The sequence below is a fragment of the Mus pahari genome, chromosome 2 (assembly GCF_900095145.1).
Source record: "Mus pahari chromosome 2, PAHARI_EIJ_v1.1, whole genome shotgun sequence".
Taxonomy (NCBI): domain Eukaryota; kingdom Metazoa; phylum Chordata; class Mammalia; order Rodentia; family Muridae; genus Mus; species Mus pahari.
The window spans coordinates 114146390-114171177 of NC_034591.1; the positions used below are offsets into that span (position 1 = coordinate 114146390).

Sequence of the window (24788 nt, forward strand, 5' to 3'; positions counted from 1 at the left end):
TGTGTGTGTGTGTGTGTGTGTGTGTGTGTGTGTGCGCACGCGCGCGTGTGTGTTCATTGGGTAGGAAAATTTTGCTTAGAAAAGATAAGTAACTTTGAGTCAAAGAATTTTGACAACCTTTAAATGAATAGACTTGACTGATTTTCTTTCACCTCTACAAATGAATGTTTAAGGTCTGCAGATCTTTCTATATTTGCTTGTTGTGGGTTTCCCTGAGATAATTTCCCTTCTCTGAGTCACAGCATGGTTACTTCAGCATACACATGAGCAGATGTTATTAAGACATAATTTCACTTCATTGTCAGGAACATGCGATGGAGTGACTATTTATGCCATCCTAGCTAAAATGAGAAGTCTTAAACGTCAGTAGCAGGGAAAGCGAGGTCTAGCGTTCTGTAGCTCTGAAAGTTTGATGAGCTCACATTCATCATTTTCCCGTACTTTTACTTCTTCATCCTTCAGGATCCCAGGGAAAATTGGGGTCTTGGGGTTTGATTGACAAGACTGTTTTTGTTTGTTTGTTTGTTTGGTCCGGAGACATGGTGTGGGTAAACACATCTGTGCACCTTCACTCCTTTACATGTGTGACATATGTAAATGGCAGTGCAGCGCTGTGTAATATTACAACAGTACACAGGTATAGAGGAACTTTGAATTTAAGGTCAGGGTACATGACCTTGTAAGGTTCAACATGTGCAGAAACAATGCCCTCCAAGCCCATCCTGTTAAGTGCAGGCCTCACTGCTTGAAAGTGCACAGTGTTTAAAGGCCTGGGCATCGCCTGGTACTTTCTCTTCCTCCATTTTATCTGTTGAACTGGAGCGCTAGCATTTGTTAGTTAGTCCAAATCCATCACAGGGAGTCATTAAATAGTTTCAAGCCAGTGCACAATAGGATGTTTACAAAGGGCGTTATACTTGTGAGGGTTTCTGGAAAGATTTAAGTTTTCCTCCCAGCATGAACTTGGTTAGAGTTCTCCGACAGAATGCAAAGGACAAGGGGGAGCAGAGCTGGTGAGACAGATCAGGAGGTAAGTAAGCCCCGAGATCTGAGTTCCATCCCGGGACTCAAGAGTTTAGGGAGAGAAGCAGCTCTGTGAAGCTGCCCTGACATGAGTGCTCCCACCTCCACCCCCATTAAAACACCAAAAACAAAAACAAAGAAGAGAACAACGGAAAACCCCAAGGTATTACACTAACAGTGATAATTATACTATCAGTTCCTTTATATTAGAAAAAAACAAGCAAACCAAAAACAACTTAATTCACCCATCAAGACACAGTAGGTCCTCCCTTCTGAAACTCAAGGCAGAAAGAGTTGCTTCAAAGGTTTCCTTCAAGAGTTCACAGATCCCAAGCCCTGGAATTCAAAGCTCCCCCACAATCTCTAGGAACTGATTATAAAATCAAAGAGAAGCCAGGCTGAGCTCGGAATCAATGGCCCTCTGTCTTCCCAGCAAGACACTGGCGAATTTCTAAGGAAAGGGATGACAGTGGGTAACCCACCAGGTGAGGTGGATGTTGACTAGGTTACATTCTAGGGAGGTCAAATTCCTTAGGTTCGAACACAGAGGAACTCATGGAGAATGAGGAGGAGAGGAGCTGGCAGAACAACAAATAAATAAAATAAAATAAAATAAAATAAAATAAAATAAATCCCTGAGTTCCAAAACAGGCCACACCTCAAAGTTAAAGCCAAATTTGTCTTCGCATCTTAGGGATGAGAAAAGGTGTATTTTCTAGAGTATTCTACAAATCAAAGAGGAATAAAAGAAGTTAAAAATTCCTGCCAACACCCTGGATTCCCACAGACTTCGTCTGCCTCATCAGAGCCTTAGATGAGTCATCTGAAAAGTATTCTAGACGCCACCTTTTCAATTTAGCGAATGGAAGTTCAGCAGACAGATTAAAAAAAAAAAAAAGATACCTAAAGCAGATATCCCTTAGGGAGCTGCCACATAATTCTCCATCTCAGAAGGGTCATTAAATATTAAAAATGCTAAAAGGAAGACCCGAAGCATGGGGAGTACCAGGCTCAGACAGCATTACGTGGAGGTATCAAACACCAGCTTGCCTTTCCTAGATAATGTGGTCCAAACCCAGTTTTGGCAGGAATGAGAAAGGGTTGGGGAGAGGGAGGGAGAGGACTGTCTCAAACCTTGTTCCAGATAGGGAAGAAAACACAGTTTGGCCAAAGCCCCATTTTTCTTTTATAGTCCTCATTCTCCACATCACCTTACATATAACGTCCTGTTGATATCAGAGGCGAACCATTCTGGGCCCCAAGACTGATCACTGTAATCTGACACATTCATGGAGTTCTCTAAACAATGCACCCATCGAGAATAACCCACCTGCCTGTTTCTCAGCACTTTCATTGGGCAAAAGTTAATGAAGACTTCTAAGAGTCCTTAAAAGTTCATGCCTGAAGTAGCAACGCTGTTTTAAAACTGTAGACTGCCCAGGGCAGATTTCTTTTACCTCCACCATGGCAACAGAGTAACCAGATCCAGGGCAAGCTAACACTTGAGACTCAGAGGGAGCTCCTCACAGAGAAAGGTGAGGACATCCTTCAGTGGGTTTCCATGGCTGCCAGCAACAAACAAAGAGCCAGAATCAGGAGCCAGAGGATGGGGCTGGGCACCCAAAGGTAAGCTGAGAAAGTCCTGGTGCTTCACTCTCAAGGCTCCAAGAGATGCATCAGGAGTGCAACCACCAGGTCACCTTCCACCTTGTGCCTGCGCATCTCACTGTGCTAATGAGGTGAAGTCTAGGTTCCCCGATTAAGGGGATGAATAAAAGAAAAGTCCTAGGACCAGAAAGGGAACATAGTGAAATAGGACCCAATGGGTTCAGTCAGCACTGAAGATCAGAGAGATGGCCTATAGCTTCCAGTCTCCTCACATGTGGCTCTGGCCTTCCTGTCCTGTGCTCTTCCCGCTCTATCTGCACAGCTAACCTAAAACTTCATTACCCAATCACTCTCCCAGCAATCTTCCAAAGGCATGCTTCGGGCAAAAAGTGGATTCAGGCAAGGCAGTGGAAAATGACCCCAAATGTTCCCTCCGTCAATGATGGAGCTATATGTTATCAACAAACACATTCTATAGCAGGGCAGGAAATCAGGTCTGAGGCCTCACTCTGTTCAACTTGGATGGATGTTGTATTTTACGGAAATGTATTCTACACCACAGCAATGGGTATTAACAATCTGTTGTCAACTGACAAACTATTGGCAGAAGTCAGTGTGTCTATGGTTAGTTATCTATTTTAAAAATACATTTGTATTAAAAAGAAAAGAAATTGCAAAACACCAACAAAAAATGTGCAAGCAGCTGATGCTACAGCTCATTGGTAGAGCATTTGCTTAGCATTTGTGAGGCCTAGGTTCAGCCCTTAGCACCGCTAGATAAATAAGTAAATAAACACCAAAATGAAAGAGAAAATTACTGTTTTAAATTATGACAATATTAATGGATTTAGGCAATAATATATTTTGTTGTTATTGGTCTTGTATTTATGGTTCTGGGAATGAGACTTGAGCCTTTTGCACACTAGGTAAATGCTCTACCACTGAGCTACATGTCAAGAGCCCTACACAATAATCTTCAATAAATAAAAGGAAAGTTCAATTGGAAATGGATGGGATAAGCACAGGGATGATGTGAATATTATCTTCTCATGTATGGTGAATCTTGTTCATAGGAGAGCCAGATAGTTCCAATTTCAACTCAGAAACAAGGATGTCAACATCAGAACAGAAAAATACCATGTGCCTTCTGATGCTGTGAACATAGGACACACACACACTCTCACACACACGCACATACACACACACACACACACACACACACGTGCTGTGACAGTAAGTGTATCTTACAATTACAACTCGAAGGCCGGGAGTATTTCCCAGCTGCATCATTTGCTGATTTCTTTGAGGTCACATAGTCTCACCATGACCTATTGCAAGCAACCAATAGAACTTTGCAGAACCTGGGGTTAAAAAGGCACATAAGAATTGGCTCTTAGGAGCTAGTATAAGCTGTCTCCAGCACACCATGGGGTACAATTTCTGTCAGAAATAAATCACACCTTTAATCTCAACATTCAGGAGGCAGAGGCAGGTGGATCTCTACAAGTCTAAGGCCAGCTTTCCCCTACATAGTGAGTTCCCAGACAGCCAGGGCTATGTAAGGTAAACAAACAAACAAAACAAATCACTAGATTTAATAGTGAGGAACCATTCATGCAACACAAACAAGCTGAGGGCTATTCTAGAAGACATCTTGCCCACACTCATGCCACTGTACCAAATGTCTGAGAGATGGAGACCACAGGGTCACAACAATAAGCTGAAGTGTGTTATCCTGGATCAAGGAGGAAGGAGAAGGGGGTGGAATGAAGAACTGTATATTCAGCAACAGGATGGGTCCAGCATTAGATGGTCCAAGTTGGATTACAGTAATACAGCTATATCAGGTTTGCCCCCGACCTTGAGAAACACACAGTAGCATTCTTAGGGCTAAACTGCTACGATTTATAGCTTACTCTTGAGCAGCTCAACTAAAAACTATACCCTGGGCACAGAGAAAGTATAAATGTGGATGTTGCACACTGTTAGGAGCTGATATGGTTTGGTAAACATCTACTGTTGTGCTCTGCACTGTTCTTCCAACTCAATTTGAAGTATCTCACAGTGAAGTTTTAAAGATTGTTTAAAAAACAAAGAAGAGCCAGGAGTTAGTGGCGCACATCTTTAATCCCAGCACTCGGGAGGCAGAGGCAGGCAGATTTCTGAGTTGGAGGTCAGCCTGGTCTACAGCGTGAGTTCCTGGACAGCCAAGGCTACACAGAGAAACCCTGTCTCGAAAAAACCAAAAAGAAGAAGAAGAAGAAGAAGAAGAAGAAGAAGAAGAAGAAGAAGAAGAAGAAGAAGAAGAAGAAGAAGAAGAAGAAGAAGACCCCATTCCTATATATCCTTCTGTCTTGCCTGATGAGTAATTAATTCTCCTTTGGAAATTTGACTGTACTGGAAATATAATCATCATTGTTTCGGGGCAAGTGGTGCAAACTGGTCCAGATGCCTTACAGGGCTTTACCAAATCAGAACGGAGAGAAGAAAGTTTTCTCTCTCTGGAGACAAAACTGGGAAGGTATGACCCAGATGGGATGAATGGCCATACACTGAGTCCTCTTGACACAGATTCTCAGTTATTAGCACTGCTGAGTGAGGCTGCACTTCCCAGTCTAGTTGGAACTCAGACATTGCTAATGATGATGGAGATACTGGATAGGATGTTGTCAGTGTGATTTGCCCCTTAGACAGCATGTGAACAGATATGACAAAGACACAAGCAAACACATCTACATTGCTTTCTAGAGATCTCCCAGTTTTTCCTGAAGACATGTGAACACCGAGAAATCTGCTAACTCAGAGATGAGAATGCTGTTATTCACAAAGCCAGGCTGGCGGGATGGCCAAGCTCTATCCTGTTGCAGGGCCCTTCTCCCTAAGAAATGTGCTACTTCCATTTTTCTAGAGATCACTATGCATACTGCAGGTCAGGTCATCGACTACCACATCTGCCTACGTCCTCTGAGCCCATGAGCCAACACTTTCCTCCTTGTGATACACTCATTGTTCATTCAGTCTTCTAGACACAGTGGTGTAAACTGTAGGCTGTGACCTCACACGATATTGTGTAACTGAAAATGGGATGATGAAAAACTTGGCAACAGTGGAAGGATTCTGAATACACAATGACCAAAACATAATCCAATCTCAAATGTGTAATGAATTTGAGCTGTTTGTCTCCATGTTTGCCTGAACTAAAATCACAGGATCACAGAATCATAGGACTTGACTGTAGCCTTGGGTTTACACAACACAAGCCACATGATACCAATGAGCACTGTCTAAAACATCTCAGCCTAGACCAGAGTCTACTGGATATTGTAACACCCAGTATCCAATATTATAATGTCAAATACGTCAGATTTTCTGCTCTTATATGAATATAATAGCTTAATTATAGAAAACAAAGACTTTTAATATTTTCCTATCATTTTGAGGATGTGATGATCAAATATGTATATCTATGAATTGCATAGGGTAAAAATTGTTTAGTTTAAAAGGTGATGTTTGATCCTGGATGAGGGGTGGGATGAGCCAGAGGATGGGCAGTGCTGTGAAGTTCTGTGTTCTCAACGGGATACTGCTGCAGGAGTCTTTCTGGAAAAAGCACCCTGATACCAGTATGCATGGGCAAGAGATCTCTTTTCTTCAGTGGTGGACTGAATGAAGCTAGGACAGCTCCTGAAAGGTCCCAAGGACTGGTCCAATTTGTATTCCTATTTTATACTCTAAAGCCACAAGCTGGGACGGGAAAGCAGGTGAGACTTTATAGAAGGGTACATGGTAGTCAGAGGGTTGTTAAGGGCAATGGCCCATTGTTTCGGTTATTCCTCCAGGTCTTTCTGTTTCAGCTAGCAAGTGAAGTCACGCCTGGCGAATGGGCAGTCCAAGCAATGCTTCAATTAAGTCACAGAATAAGTCAACAAATCAGTGTCTAATAATTGGTCTTTTCTTCCTTACTCTACTTCAACATGACCGTGGCACACATGAACTCACGAGCAGCTGTGGTTACTTGTACAACGCCTGCACAAGATCAAGCCAACAGGATGAGTCAGCATTCCAGCAGGAGTTGTTACAAAAGCAAAAACAAAACAAAACAAAAACAAAAACAAAAGAGGAAAGGATGTTGTGGTGGTGGTTTGAATGAGAATCACACACACACACACACACACACACACACACACACACACACACCATAGGCTAATATTTTAATGTTTGGTTCCCAGTCGGTGGAACTGTTTAGGAAGGATTAAGGATTAGGAGGTGTGACCTTGTTGAAAGAGGTGTATCACTAGGGGCGGGCTTTGAGGTTTCAAAAGCTGGTGCCAGGACCAGAAGCAGCTCTCTCTGCTTCCTGCTTGTGAATAAGTGAGCTTTCTGATACTGCTCCTGTGCCATACCTGCCTGCCTGCTGCCATACACGCTGCCATGACGATCATGGACTTACCTTCAGAAACTGTAAGCAAGCCTCCAATAACATGCTTTCTTTTATCAGTTGCCTTGGCCGTGAGTTTTCTTTATAGCAATGGGACAGTGACTAAGACAGATATGAACATGACAAAGCAGTTTGTTGGAGCAGCATCCAGAGAAAGTGAGAGGGCAGGGAACTGTGGGTAGACAGGCTCAAGATAACAATTCATACATGTAAGAAATTGTCAAAGAATAACTAAAAGATATTTAAAAATTGACTTCTTAAAAATAAGCAAGATGATCCCTAAGCCAGCATTGGAAGTGGAAGCAAAAGGCTCAGGAGTTTAAGGCTATCCTAGGCTACATAGCAAGCTTGAGACTAGTCTAGCCTGGGCTAGAGACCTCATCTAGACACAGGGGGGAAAAAGGAATGGAAAGGAAAGTAAGGAAAGGAATGGAAAGGAAAGGAAGGAAAAGAAAAGGAAAAAAGGAAGGAAAGAAAAGAAAGGAAAGAGAAGGGAAAGGAAGGGAAGGGAAAGGAAGGGACATGAAAATGAAGAAGGGCATGGGTAAAGGCATCTACCACCAAGCCTGACAACCCAAGTTTCTCTGTGGGACCCGTGGTAGGAGGACAGAGCCAGCTCCCACAAGTCATGCTTTGCATGCCACTCTCATTGCATACATACAACACACAGAATACAAAACACACAATTAAAAATACTATAAAGTTTGCTGCTTCAGTTGCTCATCTGAGTTGCATTTATTTAAAAAAAAAAATCATCCAATGAATTTGGGCTTGGGAATAGGTCAGATATTCCACCAGTTTCTAAACCGACCCTAAACACACTTCTGTCATTTTTTGGCTTGGCAAGTTTTGTACAGAGCCCCATTCTCAGAACTGATGATCATAACATCAAAATATCAGTCAGCAGTGTCAAACATTCAGCCAAGATGTAATATTTTTATGTAAAATGAACAAGTATATCCATCTCAATATGATGCAAATTTGCTTTCAACTTTAATCAATGGTAAAATTACTTGTAAACTGCTTTAAAATAAATTTAGGTTAATATGTGATGTGTGAATTTATTTTATATACCATCAGTCAAGTATAAAGTTCTTGGGCAAAAAGACTTCATGGATTAAAATAATAATAATAATAATAAGAGCTCTGCTGTAGATTGCAGGCTCAGAGCAAATGGCTTGTCTAAGGACTGTCCCATCTAGGATGCTAAGTAGTGTCAATGGTCTACTTACTTGGTGCAGACAACATCCTCTTTCCCTAGTTGTGACAAATAAATTTTTGTCTCAAGATGCTGCCAAATGTTCCCCTAGGGGACAAGACTGCCCCTAGTTAAGGATTGCTGCCCCAGATTTCCAATGTTTTATTCTTCAGCTAATCCAGAGTCAACAGAAACCTACGTAATTGAGCCCTAAGGGTTATCCTAGATAAAACAGCTATTGGCGAAAACCATGGTTCAGCATTACTCCACTGGCTTCAGTCGGGGGGGGGGGGGAACAACAATGTAGCAACACTCAGAGGTCATTATTTTAATAACCCCGGGTGGTTACTAAGGACACTACTGATTATGTCATATAATAGCCCTTTATGAGGACCCATGGGAGGAGTTTCCAAGGCTTAGTACCCAGGTTGACTATGTTTCTTTCTGCTTCATTTAAATCTTAATAACTACGGTGAGCTACGTACACAGTAGCCAAAATGCTATCATGCTTTGGCTCTTGAGAAAAATTAAGTTTATAGCTGTGCACTGACTGCTTTACATTCGTCAAACTACATTTAGTTTGATGCTAATTGTCTTCTTCACAGCATCTACTTATTTTTGTAAAGATAACTCCAAGTTCATCACTCATCTAGGTATGCCTTTCAACAGTTGAGACAGATACAGCAAAATGAACAGAGTGCAGGCGGACGCCTTTGCTCGTGTTTGTTTGAGGTTTGGTTTGGTGGAGACCAGGTCTTAGTTTTGTGATTCCCCCTGCTTCAGTCTCTCAGGTTCTGGGATTGCAGGCCTGTACCATCATGCCCAGACAGCTAGATGCATTGCCACTTAGCCGGCTGTGTAGCACCAGCCACCTTTGACTTCCACACATCCAGGCACCAATGCACCATGGCGCATGCCTCCCACACACCCTCCATTCCAGACCATCCCCTGCTGACATAGACAAATGAATAACTAGTGTGGGTAAAAAAATTTTAAAGTTCCCAAACACTTCACCCTCTCACCTCCCCTTTTTTGGGGGACAGTTTCTCTAGATATCCTGGAATTCACTTTGGAGAGCGGGCTGGCTTCAGACTCAGAGATCTTCCTGCCTCTGCCTCCTGAGTGCTGGGATTAAAGGCCTCCTCCACAAGGCCTAGCTCCCAAATTCTGTTAATGATGTGTTCTGCACCACCACTTAGGATGTGACTCTGGTTGCTTGTTTTGTTGTTCTGAGACAGGGTCTCCTATAGGTCAGGCTGGCCTCCAACTTCCTCTACAGTGAGCTTAAAGTCCTGATCCTCCCGCCTCTGCCTCCTAAAAACTGGAATTATAGTCGGTCACCACTATGCCCAGACTTATATGTCACCTCCAAATTCCCATGTAATTGCATCTGTAGCTATATTGTCTGCTTTGTTCTGCAATAATGTACGTTGTCAAATTCTGTTATTCCGTAAAATTGACTCAATACTCATATATTTGGTAGGATAAATAAATTATTTTTTCATATTAATCTTTGACCTTATCCTCCTTTTATCTTTTTTCAACTAGAAAATAATCTTGTCGTGTTAAAAAAACAAATGTTGAAAGCCCAGCACGTTTCTCCTGAAACAGCGAGTGTAATTAGAGTCTGTGCTATGAAGGGCATCCAAATGGTATGCTAGAATCAAGACTCCGGATTGGATATTTTCCTTTATTAATGGGCTCTTTTTCATCCTTTTACTTGTCTGGTGACCATCATCACTGCGTAGGATTCTTCATGAAAGTTAGTGATATCAATAACCCTCTGTCAATTTACGCCCATTTCTAGGCAGGTGGCACTATTGTCTCCAATAATGCTTTGTGCAATTCTTTGCACCAAACAGGATGTATCTGAGTTCACTCTATGCTGACTATACCACACTCCTCTCCCCGCTCTTGGACTATAAGGTGGGCTTGGACTAACTTTGGGGCAAGGTCTACCAAAACTTACCATGCCTTATGTGCCTTATGGTCTAGGTATATAATATATAACCATCCTAGGCACACATGCCACAGACATATGTATGTGTGACCGTTACAAAACAGTCATTAGCATCTTTATGGGAGTGCTATTGATAACAGCCAGAGTACAAACTCCTAGACACCCATCAGTGGATAAACAAACTGTGGCATAGTCATACTGTGGCAATCCCTTCCCTGGCAGGGTTTCTTTATGCAGCCCTGGCTAGCCTCAAAATCTCAGAGAGCCATTTGCCTTTGCCCCCCCCCCCCCAAGTGCTGGGATTAAAGGCATTCATCACCACTGCCTGACCATACTGGGGACTCTTATGCAGCAGTGAAAATACATAAGCTGTGCGCAGAGACTATATACAAGAATGTGATGATTTTAGCAACAGAACTCAAGGAGCCAGACACTCAGAGAACACACATGCGACTCCTGCCCTGAAGAGAACATGGTCAGCTAAAACCAGTCACTTTGGTTAACAGTGATTGAATTGGGAGGAGATTCATAACTGGGAAGGAACACACTGGGGGCTTCTCAGGGACCAGTAGTGTTCTGCTCTGACACTGGCACTGGCTGCACTATTGTGTCCCACACTCGTGAAACCTCCCCGAGCTCTGCATTTCAGTTCTATGTACTTTGCTCTTTGTGCTGATGCTTCAGTGTAAAGTCATGGAACAAACAGAACTCCCAGTCTCATCACAGACTCTCTCCATCTTCTCTAACAGCGACTCCATCCTCTGTCCTAACCTGCACACTGTATGTGGTGACCATTCTCACCTTCTAATACAGTCTACACCTTATGTGCTTTCTGTATTGCCTGCTACATCGAGGACATGAATTTTTAGCGGTTTTGGCCCCAGCATGGTTTTCAGGACCCAGAATACCTCCTGCTATGTAGCAGGTACTCAGTAACATTTGTAGGTTACACACAGAACATGGAGGTGATGAGGAGCTGGAGCACGCTTTTAATAAGAAGTGCTCCTTGTATCTGTGCGGTCATTGTACACAGGGTTTGCATAATCTTTTAACTTGGGGTAAACAAACAAACACTTCATCTTCTTGAACTGTGAGATGTTAAGCAGACTACACCTATGAAAACGGTAGGTGGATATGTGAGCTGTGGTTCTAGCCACACCAGCTGGAGACAATACGCAGAAGAGTGTTGGGTTCTAAAAAGACTCTTCTGGGCTCATGTATGGCAAGGACACAAGGACACCTGGCCCTCACACCTCACGGACTTCGGAGGTTGGAATAAAAAGTTACAGAAAGATAAGCTAAGTAAAATGTATCAAAAGAAAAAAAAAGTGCGGAGTTTTTATGGGTGTGTGCCCTAATTGCAAATACACAAGTGGCACATCCAGAGACCAGAGTATCTGCAGACAGCGTCTCAGAAACTTGATCACAATGAAGATAAAGATGGAGAGGAAGAGGAGGAGGGAGAGGGAGGGAGAGGAAGGAGGAGAGAGGCAGATAGAGGAAGGGAGGGAAGGAGAGAAGAGGGAGGGAGGAGAGGGAGAAGGGGAGAGAGTAGGAAAGGGAGAGAGGAATGAAGGAAGGAGGAGAGAGAGAGGGAGGGAGAGGACCTAAGAGAGAGAGAGAGAGAGAGAGAGAGAGAGAGGACAAGTACACATCTGTCAGCTCTAGGAGAATAGTGCAGATGAACTTGGGGGGCAGACAGGAGAAAGGAGGGTACACTAGCCAGGCACTACGCCTGCCTTGGGTTCAGCCCTGGCTGGTGTAAAGTTTACTTTCTGTCGAAGGCAGATTAGAGGACTTGAAAGTCTGTCCTTGGAATGAGATTCCAATTCACTTAAAAAGAAATTAGATCCTGTCCCCCATGAAAAGGAAAACTGGCTGATTCCAAAGCCATAGCAACAAAAACTCCAAGGAGAGCCTGGGCTTGTCCCACTGTGTCAGCGAGTAAGGAAGTGTGCAAAGGGTTCAGACTGGAAGGGGTGGCACAGGGCTGGCATCCCAGCTCTCGGGAGACTAGAGACAGGCAAGAGAATCGAGTCAGGAGTTATTGTTCTGCCTGCTTTACTTAGGTAGACCCTTTCTCAAGAAAGCAAAGCCAAACCAAGGGCAAGCAAGTGATGCAACAAACCAGTGGGCCATGGGATCCAACTTAGAGGGGATTCTGTCAGCCACGGTCGGGATGTGAACATCAAGATGAGTGGCAGCCTGGAGAGCAACAGAATGAACACAGAGGAGTCCACGAGCCCGAGCAGATGTCTTAAAAATACTTCACAGGATGGGACTTGGGGAGAAGGAAAAGTTGTTCTTTAGAAGAAAATTGAAGGTGCCAGACTTCAAAATGGCCATTGACAGTGACCACCTTGTTAACTGACTCGGGAAGGCCACCCGGACAACCACAAGACCTTTGGCTAGGACCGTTGGGGAAGAAGGCAGACAGTCTCTGCGTATCCATTCCAGGCAATTTGTTCATTACAAAGAGACGAGGTGACTTCACATTGGAGAAACCTAGCAGACGCCAGTTTAACTCTACGCAGGATGCTCTGATTCTGCTTGCCTCTTATGAGACATCCTGAAGGACATAAGACCATTTCTGCAGCATCTCTACAGTGGGACCATTACAAGACCTGTGCTCCTCCATCTTGGGTGTGTCGCAGAAGACGTGGGGATCTGAGAAGGAAGGGATCCAGGGGCCAGTCTCACTGAAGCAGGGGCAGGATGTGCGTTTCTATGTTTTTTCCTTGTTTCTAGATGATTCAGAGACACAGCCAACCTGGCATGGGTTTGAAACTCCAGAGTTAAGCAAATCCACAGTGGAGAGACATTTCCCAAGGCAATCTGCCTATGTAGTAGTAGAGTAAAAGCCATAGGAAATGGGACCCCCAGTGCAGGCGTGTAGCAGGGATGGTAGGGTAAGGACAGTATGTGACCCTGAGTCAGACAACAGAAGAATTAAAAGCCAAGCCAAACCAAACATTAGAACCAGGGAGATCTGAGCCAGGACTGTGGATCACACACCAATGTGATCACACACAACTGTGGGTCATAGCTAAGAGATATTTACATCACTAAAGGCTGCATAACCATCAGCTAGGTAGGTCCTAGCAACCAAGACATATCCATGGTAAGTATTTTGGAATGTATTACTCTATACTCTGGTGTGTGTTTTCATGTATGTTCATACGTGTGTGTGTGGGTGTGTGTATGTGTGTGTATGTAAGTGTGTGTGTGTGTCTGCGTAAGCCTGTGGAGTCCAGAGGTCAGCCTCAGATATTATTCCTCGGGAGTGCTGCCCCTTTCTTCTTAAGGCAGTGCCTCTCACGGGGAGCCAAGGCTAGCCAATTACTAGGTTGACTCAGGGACAGTGCCCTGAGGATGTTCCCATTTCCCCAGCATTGAGATTACACACATGGACCAGGCTAGGAGATATATAGATATATATATTCTAAACATGTATTCTAGGAATGAAACTAAGACTGAGACAGCTCCCTGGACCCCATTCTGTTTTTTCTTTTACTTTATTATTATTATTATTATTATTATTATTATTATTATTATTATTACTATTACTATTTCAATTTAAACATAATCATTTTCTCGCTCCCTCAACTATTTTTTATTTTCGGGTTTATTTTTTATCCTCTCTCTCTCTCTCTCTCTCTCTCTCTCTCTCTCATGTATGTATGTGTATGACTGTATGCACATGACTTCAACAACTACGAAGAAGTCTGGAGGCATAAGATCCTATGGAGCTGAAATTGCAGGCAGTTGTGAGCTGCCTGGTGTGAACCCCAGGTTCTCTGCAAGAACCAATTACAAGGCAATCGGTACCAACTCTTAATCTCCCAGCCATCCCTCCAGCTCAAAACTAAGCTTTTGATGACAGCATCCTACCAGACTCTGTGTTCCCTTTCCTTTTGCTCTCATTCTTGAGCACTGCCCCACACCACCTCCCAACCTCAGGGTGGAGGCCCCACTGAATCCCCAGGAAGAGGAAGGTATCACCCGGTCAAATGTCAGACTGGCTCTACCGTCCCACCTTCTTTATAGGCTCTTGGACTGACACATTTTCAAAGCAAGGGAGTGAATGTTTATGAGTCTGCCTTGGAAATTGGAGGCACGGTGAGGTGCAGCCAAATAGTTATATGTGCAAGAAAGACGGGGAGACTAAGTAGGTCAGGTGTTGTTAATAAGCATGCAGATTCTAAGACACCCACATCTGACACCCAAGCGGAGACAACCCAGGAAGAGATGAATAACCATTATGAAACAGTGAGAACCAGGTGCTCAGCTTCTGTCCTCACCCTTACACATGTAAGATTACATACACAGCATGCTTTAATTACAGCCTCCTAATTGCTTAAACGCAGCCTGGCACCAATTTACAACGACAATTTGAATTTGTAGCAGGAGAGCATTCTGATAGAAAACCAGTCACTTAAATAAAAAATGCAAGGTGCTTACAAGGTAATCAGAGATGATTAGATGGAAAAAGGGATGAATCAGGAGAAAGTTATGGTTCTGATGTTAAAGTTAAGCATTTGAGTGAAAAGTGTTCCTTGCTAAATTTACTGCTCTATTTGGATGTTTTACAAAAGTAAATATACAAAGATAGCTTTTACTTTCAATGCACCTCCATCTGATTTGGTATTCCATCGACACACCCACCTCCACCACCCCCATCTATCTACCCACCCATCCATCCATCCATCCATCCATCCATCCATCCATCCATCCATCCATCCACCTACCTACCCATCCATCCATCCATTCATCCACCCACCCATCCACCTACCCATCCATCCATCTATCCATCCATCCACCTACCCACCCATCCATCTACCCATTCATTCATCCATCCACCCATCCACCTAGCCATTCATTCATTCATTCATTCATTCATTCATTCATCTATCCATCCATTTATCCATCCACCCACCCATCCATTCATCCATCTACCTCCACACCCACCCATCCCTCTAAGCAGCACATACAACATTCCACGAGCTTGAGTCCCGGATTATATCAAAAGGAGAAAGTGGAACAAGCTCCTGTCACTATGCCTTTCCTCCTATGATTGATTCTCTTCCTCCCTTTGATCATAGTCAACCAAAACCAGTCCCTTTGGTTAACAGTGATTGAGTTGGGAGGAGATTCATAACTGGGAAGGAACACACTGAGGGCTTCTCAGGGACCAGTAGTGTTCTGCTTTGACACTGGCACTGGCTGCACTATTGTGTCCCACACTCGTGAAACCTCCCCGAGCTCTGCATTTCGGTTCTATGTACTTTGCTCTTTGTGCTGATGCTTCAGTGTAAAGTCATGAAACAGAACTCCCAGTCTCATCACAGCCTCTTTCCATCTTCTCTAACAGCGACTCCATCCTCTGTCCTAACCTGCACACTGTATGTGGTGACCATTCTCACCTTCTAATACAGTCTACACCTTATGTGCCTTCTATATTGCCTGCTACATAGAATCATCAAGGACATGAATTTTTAGCTATTTTGGTGTGGAGAGACAGAGTCTCAAAAAACCCAAACCCCAAAAGCAAACCAACAGACAAAAACATGACACAGAGAGGTTAAATGGATGAATACACAGGGGACAAAGAAAGAAAACCTAGAACTCTCTCTGTAGATCAGGCTGGCCTCGAACTCACAGAGATCTCCCCATCCCTGCCTCCCATATGCTGGGACTGAAGGCATGTGCCACTATATCTGGCTGTAATGAAATTTTTATAGCTTATTTCTGAGATGATGGTATCCACATAAGTATGGCGCATAAATGTTTTAGAATAGTTCATATTAAATCACACTATTATGAAATACAGGTCTTTCAACTGGATTTTGAGAAGCTCTTTCCAATGTATTCAGCAAATATTTGAGTTCCTAACTTGGGTCAGCAACATACCAGTGAACAAATAATTTAATATTGGAGAGAGAGAAAAGGCTGGCTAATTTGCCAGAGGGTATTCTATCTTCTGCTTTATGGCCACATCCTTTTGCATTGCTGGACTTCAGACTTTTATCTTCTAAAAGGGGGGAAATTATATTTCCTTTCACCAGCTCAGGGAGGTGGCAAAGACAAATGACAGTTCAGGGGAAAAGGCCCTGAGGACTATGGTCCAAATGGCAGGTGTCACACAAGCTCCTATTATGAGAACTCTGATTCCCACGCTGCGGAAGGGCGCATGTGTCTGAGCACAGCGTTTCAAATGCTCACAGTTTCAATGTCAGACACCCAGAGAGGGAAAACCCACAAAACCCACATGAAACAAGGGAAGGTGAAGTGTTTATTACAGACCTTCCAACAGTCCTTTAAAATGCAACATTAGATTTCTTTGTTCCTGGTGGACTGGCTACTCTTCAAACCAGCTCTGATGTTTGGTTTAGGACTTCTTTCTTGGTAAACACTTGTGTTTACATGGCTGGGTGTTAGATGAACACACCCAGCTGGCCTGCCTTGCCAAATTCAGTTTCTGCTACTGAGCCTTGAGGTTATTTCTTAATCTTAAAACGGGTTGAGAAGGAGGCACACACATACCAATTCACATTTGTAAATATTCTCAAATGTCAAACGCTAAACTCAGCGGGGTCTCTGTAACCATTCCGTGTTGGCTGTTGAGCTCCGTAGAGTAGCCCCATGGCAGGAATCACAAGTGTGCTGCTTGCTGACAGTCCTGGACTGGGTAGAGAGGAACATACTTCCTGTTCTGTTAAGCAAAGTGGAAACCCACGCCTCCGTTGGTCTGGGGCTTTGTTTGTTTGTGACAGGATGTCACGCAACCCAAGCTGACCTTGAAATTACTATGTAGCATGGGGGGGGGGGTGACCTGGAAGCCATGATCCTTTGGCCTCTCCCTCCCAAGTGCTGATGTTAGAGGAGTATGCTACCATGCCTGTTCTTTCTTCCTCCTCCCTCCCTTCCTTCCCTTTCTTAATTTCTCTCTCTCTCTCTCTCTCTCTCTCTCTCTCTCTCTCTGTGTGTGAGTGAGAGAGAGAGAGAGAGAGAGAGAGAAAATGTAAATGAACATAGTGTGTGCGCATCATGTATGTGAGTTGGTCCTTGCCTTCAACCTTCTTTTGAAAGAGGGTCTCTTGTTCCCATCTTCCTACCTAAGGCTTCATCTTTGCTTCCATGCACTTAGGAGTGATGGGATTACAGTCATGGGTTACTGCCTCTAGCTTGTTGTGGGTTCAAGGGCTCTGAACTCAAGCCCTCACGTTTGCGTGGTGAGGACTTTGCCCACTGCCCCAGTACCTTAGCTCTAAGGCCCTTTACTTAAAGCGCCATCAGGTAGGATAGCGAGGGTCCATGAACACCTACTTCAGTAAGGCCTCCTTGCTATGAACAAACCTATACTAAATTATTCAAATATTTTCCTTTCTGTTATTCCCCACCCCCCAGAGATAGGGCTAACCATGCAGCCCACGCTGACCTGGACATCCTTCTGCCATGACCTCTGAAATGTTGGAGTTACAGGCATGTGTCACCATGCCTTCCGAGTGTGTTTATAGGTTAGAACAGTTCCCTCTCAAACACAGGTAGGGTTTGGCTATTCATGATCAAGTCATTGACTTCTTTCTTTTCTTTTGAGACAGAGTCTCTGTATATAACTTTAGCTGGCCTCCAGATAAATATGTGGACGGGTTGGCCTTGAACTCAGAGATACATCTGCCTCAGAATAATGAGTATTGGCATTAGAAGTGTGTGCTAACATACCCAAAGCCATTGGCTTTCGGTGAACTCATTTTTCTATTTTCCTTTCCATCCCTGAGTTGTTGTGGTCATGTGGTAACTTTGGGTCTTATGACAAGAAAAAAGGAAGCCAATTCCAGCCGGGGCAGCTGAGCTGAATGGCCAGAGTAGAGAAAATTTTAGAGGATTTGGTTAAGATGAGGTTCCATACCTAATAGACTCTCTTTGAGTATGTTCAACCTCTGTCCACTCTGGAACAATCGGAAGCTGACTGCTTATTCCACAGATATACATACCCAACTCTAAGAGCTGAAGTAGCCTTGTGGCTGGTTTTACACTTCTCCCAAATATTTCCAAAAGGGGCTCTTCCGTGAGTGCAGTCTCAAGAGGCAAATACACCAGGAATCCCGACCCCCACACCAATAGAATGCACTGCTAAAGTTTTATTCCCATGACTTCAGTGAATTGGATTTCAAGGCTCCCAGTGCAGTATCAACTCCAGAAAATTGAATTTAGGCACAATAGACCACTGTTTGGTAGTGAAAATGAAGTAGAATTGAAAGCTGAAAATGAATAATTTAATGGTTGCAACTCAAAATTGCTTTTCAGTTTGGCCTGATCCTTTCACAGGCCCATTCTGCAAAGTTTGATCCACTTATTTTCTAGTTTAAGTTACATGTGTTTTTGTTCAATTGATATCTCTATATCTATCTATCTATCTATCTATCTATCTATCTATCTATCTATCTATCTATCTATCTAATTACTGAAGGCCTGCTATGGATGTTTGCCTATGCACCAGCAGTGGGGAAATAAAGATGAGACTGGACCTCAAAAGTGGATGTAAGAGGGGCTGAGGGTAGCTCAGTAGTGGAGCACTTGCTTAGCATGCACCTGAGGTGAAGCCCTAGTAACAATAATGATGATGACGAGGAGGAGGAAGAGGAGGAGGAGGAGGAGGAGGAGGAGGAGGAGGAGGATAACTGGAGAAATGGATAACAGTGGTAAAACAGCTGTCACCAGAGAAGGGGCAGCAAGGAACAGAGTAAGTTTGGCTAAGGGATGCAGACTGGTCACAGAAATGACTTCTGCTGTATAGCAAAGGAGGGTATCTATGGTTAAGAAAAGGTAATTGACTACTTCATGATAGCTCTTAAAGGGAATTTAGAGTGTTCTTATCAAAAAGGCTTTCATAGGGCTGAAATTAAGGCCACTATCCTGATCTAACTGCATTAGCTAGATATGGACTGAAATGTCCTATGGTACCTCATAAACACACAGACTGCTAGGGCAGCCTGGTCTACAGAGTGAGTTCTAGGACATCCTGAGCTACATAGAAAAACGCTCTTGAAACACTCCCCCCTCCAAAAAAAAAAGCTCCCCTCAAAGATCGTTAAAACAATATCCCTTGAGAAGAAACTGGATTACCCTAACAAAAGCCTTTCTTCTGGCTTACATCCCCCTCTTACATACACTTTTGAGGTCCAGTCTCATCTTTAAAAGCCTGGCTAATTCTGTCTGCTGTGTAGTCTTTGCTGTCCTGGAACTCACTTTGTAGTCCAGTCTGGCCTTGAACTCAGAGATCCACCTGTCCCTGCCTCCCGAGTGCTGGCATTAAAGGCATGTGCTACCATGTACATACATATAAGCAAAACCAGTATATGGAAGTGTTGATTCAGCTTCAGGTATTCACTGAGAGGGAAAGGAGAAACTGCTACAGTAACAACAGCAAAAATACACAGTCACATGATGTCTGTGCGAGACACTTCTATATGTTTCACATATATATTAACTTATCCATTGAGGAAGAAACTGTTACCATTGCCTCTCTATGGCCAGCAACAGAGACTTCAAAATGTAAACGGCATGGCCAGTTTAGTGCCAAGGCCATGCTGCTGAGCCCAAGTTATCTAAGTCCAGGGTTCAAACTCTACCAAACCACCATGCACCTCTTCAACAACTAACTCGTTTAACAAGAGGGATAAAGCTATGCCGGCTGACTTGGTATATCAGATCTTTTGCTTTTCTAGATCATTCAAACAGAAATCTCAACTTTCACTGAGTTTGTCTAGAAAGAAGGTTGGGTAAATGTTTTTGGGTGGAAAGCAGTCAGTAAAGGCTTTGTATTCTTTCGATACACATTGAAACATATAATGACTTTATATTCTTTATATTGATCTTTATTCTTTATATATTTATATCTAGCTTTCTGATTTAAACCTAATTCTAGGCACCGGGGTAATGACTCAGTTGGTAAAGTGCTTACTGTGCAAACATGAGAACCTGAGTTAGATCCCTGGCACACAGAAGAAGGAAGAGGAGAAAGAGGAGGAGGAGAAAGAGGAGAAGGAAGAAGGAACAAGAAGAGGAGGAAGAAACAAGAGGAAGGGGAAGAAGAAGAGAAGGAGGAGGAAGGAACAGGAAGAGGAGGAGGAAGGGGAGGAGGGAGAGGAAGAAGAAGAGAAAGAAGAGGAGGAAGGAACAGGAGGAAGGAACAGGAGGATGAAGAAAAGAAGAAAAAGATGATGATGATGAAGAGGAAGAGGAAGAAAATACACAGAGCCTGGGCATGGCTTCACACTACTGTGATTTTAGCACTTGGGAGGCTGTGACAGGAAGATCAGAAGTTGAACACCAGCCTGGGTTACACAGTTAGACCCTACCTCAAAATACAAGTAAACAAAGTGAAGTTTTTGAGGTTGTTTGTTTTTGTTGTTTTTCCAGTCATGGTTTCTCTGTGTATCCTTGGTTGTCCTGGAACTTACTCTGTAGCTGAGGCTGGCTTGGAGCCCAGAGATTGCCTGTCTCTGCCTCTTGAGTGCTGAGATCAAAGGTGTGCACCATCAAGCTCGGTTTTCTTTTTGTTTTTCAATAAAGTCTTTTGTTGCATAGTCAGCCTTGGAAAGATGGATTTCTCATCTTAATGCAAGTGGCCAAATGACCTTCCAAAGAAGCCTGACTTGTAAGAAAGCTTAGAGGCCTCCAGAGTCAGTCACGCTTTTCAATGCGCTTCGATGCAAATGGCATGGAGATTCTGAGGACATCGTGCAACATACTATTACCCTTAGTATGGTGAAAGTGAGATTTAGGATTCTTGTCTCAAGACTGAAAGAGCAAGCCACATGAAGTCTGGGTCAAGAAGTGGGGTATGAGGAAAGACAAAAATAGACCTGACTGCTTGTTCTTGCAAGAACTCATTTATTTAATTGGGTTGCTAACATCTGGCTCACCTGCATTTCCACATCTATTTAAAGTGCAGAGAACCGAGTAGGTATTAGGAAAGTAATGGGCGTGCAGTGGTATCCAGGAGGCCTAACCGGCTGTGCCTCTGTGTCCTCTCTGTTGGCAGCCTGTCTTCTCCTACTGAGCCCATAGACAGGAGGGACTGATTGGCATGGCACCTAGCTCAGAGTCTCTTGACTCACTTCAAAGATACTTCGTTAAAAAAAAAAAATGGGGGAAGGGCCCATAGTAAGGAAAAGGGATGATGAATAAGAACAAAGAATAATAGCACATATGTATGAAAATGCCATAATGAAGCCAGTACTTTGCATGGCAATTAAAATAATTAAGAAAGACACTTTGAAAGCAGTAATAACAATTAGTTAGGACACATCTAAGTTTTAGCCATGGCATTCCCATGTTAGTGGTATCATACTGAGTGTCTTTAAGTTTTATACTATGTCTATCATGTATGTTATATGGGTAGGAACATGCACGCATGTTAGAGGACATCTAATAGAAGCTTCTTCTTTCCCCATGTGGGTCCAGGGACAGAGCTGAGGTCCTCAGCTTGACAGCAGGAGCAGGAACCCTTATTCCCCTGCTATCTCCTCAGATTTTAAAAACTCTTCATTAGTATGCATGCATATGCCCATGTGTCCATGGATAGGGCTTGATATTCTTTTCTTTTTTTTTAGCTGTTTATTTGAAGGGTAATATTTGTGTGTTAATTACAAAAATCCCAATTCTACATTGCAGAACTAAGAAAATGTCTCAAACTAATTTTTTTTTAAAAAAATATTATTCAAGGAAAGAATAAAGGACTATCTGAAGTTACAGAAATGTCCAGTTTCTTCAAGATCCCTGGAACTTTAAGGAAATACTTGTGAACAAAACTCCCTGAAGTCAGAACTTTTAGACTTTGGAAAATATAGCAGCCACGATAATGAGAAGGCAAAGCTTATCAGAGGCCCTAGTCCTTCATAGAGCACAATAATTGTTCTAATGGAAAAAAATCCTGAAAGATAAACAGTCTGCTTTCGGGAGTCACTCTCCCCTGGTCTGATCACTCCGTTAATGAGCTATTTAATGTTTGTCAAATTATTTCATCTATTCATATCTCCACTTCCTCCTTTGTTAAAGTAGCAATAAGTGCATCTTCATTAAGTGTGCTAAACCAGTGCCTGCTACTTTTTTTTTTTAAGATTTATTTATTTATTATATGTAAGTACACTGTAGCTGTCCTCAGACACCCCAGAAGAGGGAGTCAGATCTTGTTAAGGATGGTTGTGAGCCACCATGTGGTTGCTGGGATTTGAACTTGGCACCTTTGGAAGAGCAGTTGCATGCTCTTACCCGCTGAGCCATCTCTCCAGCCCCAGTGCCTGCTATTTGATAAGCTCTCTTGGAGAACAGAGCTATATGCTAATCAGCTTTCCATCACCACAATAGAATTCAAGGAGGAGAAAAGGGACCAGGAGGTAGCTCAATGGATAAGATGCTTGCTGAACAAAAATGCAACCTTAAAGATTCAAGTTCAAACCCTGGCATTCACATGAAAAAAAGCAGCTGAGTGTGGCATCATGCGCCTGCTATTTTTCAGCCAGTCTAACCTACTTGGTGAACTCCAGGCCAGGGAGGGACTGTGTCTTGTAGCAGGAAATCTAGTAGAACTATTCTACCTAGGGTAGATATCACAATGAAGTAGTTGTCTTCTAGAAGTGCTTTGACCTTGAAGAAACCATAGTAGAAAGCAATGGTTGTTTTCTATTATCTAAAGAGTTGTTTTTCTGAAGGAGCTTTACAACCTTTGCATGACTTGGGTCACAAGACGGTCCCGGCACACTTGGAATGTCTTCCATTAGTAAGTAATGCAGAACATTGCACAGCACGGACTGAAGTTGCAGGGGTGTGGTGGTTTCCTTCAGGAAACATATAGATTAGGTTGGGGGGCTTTGGTATAAAGAACTTGATTTATCCCCTGCCACCCCCAAAACAACTTTTGTGTACCAAACAATAAAGATACTTTTGTGTAACTGTTCGACATTCATTCAAAAGCTGGATCTCCCTGCGGCCAGCAAAACCTTTTTTCATCCTGTAATGTGACCCTCTTTCTTCCATTGGACCCATGAGACTCAGAACACTGACACTGTCTCAAAAATTTAAGGAAGGTGGATGACACCCAAGTTTGACTTCTGGACTCTGTGCGCACGCTTGTGCATACAGACACACACACACACACACACACACACACACACACACACACAAATATAAATACAGATGGATGAATAGAGATAGATAGATAGATAGATAGATAGATAGATAGATAGATAGATAGATGAATAGATAGATAGATGGATACATAGATAGAAAAGATTTATTTTGGTTCATGATTTTGGAGGTTTCAGGCCACACATGGCTGAACCACTGACACAGCTGTACGGTGTGGAAAATCGTGTGACAGACCACAAAACCACTCCTTGGCCAGCAAGAGATGAGGGTTCCGGGGACTTGATCCCCATCATCAACATGCCCCCAGTTATCTCAGAGCCTCCCACCGGATGCCACTGCTCCTCAGCCTCAGCGTCCTGGGGGCGAAGCTTTTACTGCCTGAGTGAGTATTCAGGAGGCAGACAGCCACAACGTGAACTCTAGCAAACTGCTGCTCTCCTCCCGATTTTCTGACGGGAAGCCACTGTCATACCTGTACCTGATCAGTTCCAGAGGACAGTTCATGGACTGGCTTGTTCTTCTTTTCTGTCTGTTTTTTTTTTTTTTTTTGGTCTTTCCCCAGGAGATCATCCGTTTACAAAGAGAGAGGTTACTAGACTCAATGGATACTTATCATAATTTTACACACACACAAAGAGAGAAGACAGCACAATGCTGTCATAATTTGCCAAGCCTCAGTTCGGGTCATTGATTATCAAAAGGGCTTGAAATAAATTCTGGCTGATCACCGTACTTTAGATGGGGTCAAGAAAGCCTTGGGGAGGGCATCCAGCCCCGTTTCCTTTGCTTTCTCCTTGTGGACCTCAGCTGGCACATGAGCGACTCCCACAGTTTGCCTGTGTGGGTTTCAGCATTTCTACACCAGCACCGGCTGGCACAGGAGGCTGCTTTTCAAAGGTGAGGTGTGGTGATGTACTCTCACCAGAGAAGCTGAACAGGTTCAAGGGCTCCCACTTCAGTGATGACTCAGAGTAAGGAGAGCTTCTCAGGGCCTTGGACTTTCTCTGTTCAACACAAGGGCTGATGTACTTCTGAAAGGTCTTTTCAGAAGTGGTACCTTGTCCCCTAACCCTGTCTGTGGAAGGCATCATGTACAAAGGTGTTTTATGAACCTCCCTGGGCAAAGAAAGAGGAAGCCCAAATTAAGGATGCCACAGGACCCCCCTGAGGTGAGTAATTCTCCATTGTGAAGCATGGTATGGGCTGGTGATGCATTTCATCAGGTAAAGGCACTTGCCACGCAAACCTTATGACTTGGGTTCACTCCCTGGAACCGCAGTGGAAAGAGAGGACAACCCATAGAGTCTTCCTGATTTCCACACATATACTGTTGGCAATACCCCCCCCACACACACTGATATTAAATGAAAAAAAAATAAAGAAGCAGATATGAAACCACTAGCTATGTG

General features: G+C 43.4%; 1 protein-coding gene across 3 annotated transcripts in view; it reads right to left on the minus strand.

The window, feature by feature from the left end:
* The window catches only part of Frmd4b (FERM domain containing 4B), a 191469-nt gene that overhangs the window by 68064 nt on the left and 98617 nt on the right, over positions 1-24788 (minus strand). The gene's annotated exons all lie outside the window — the stretch shown is intronic.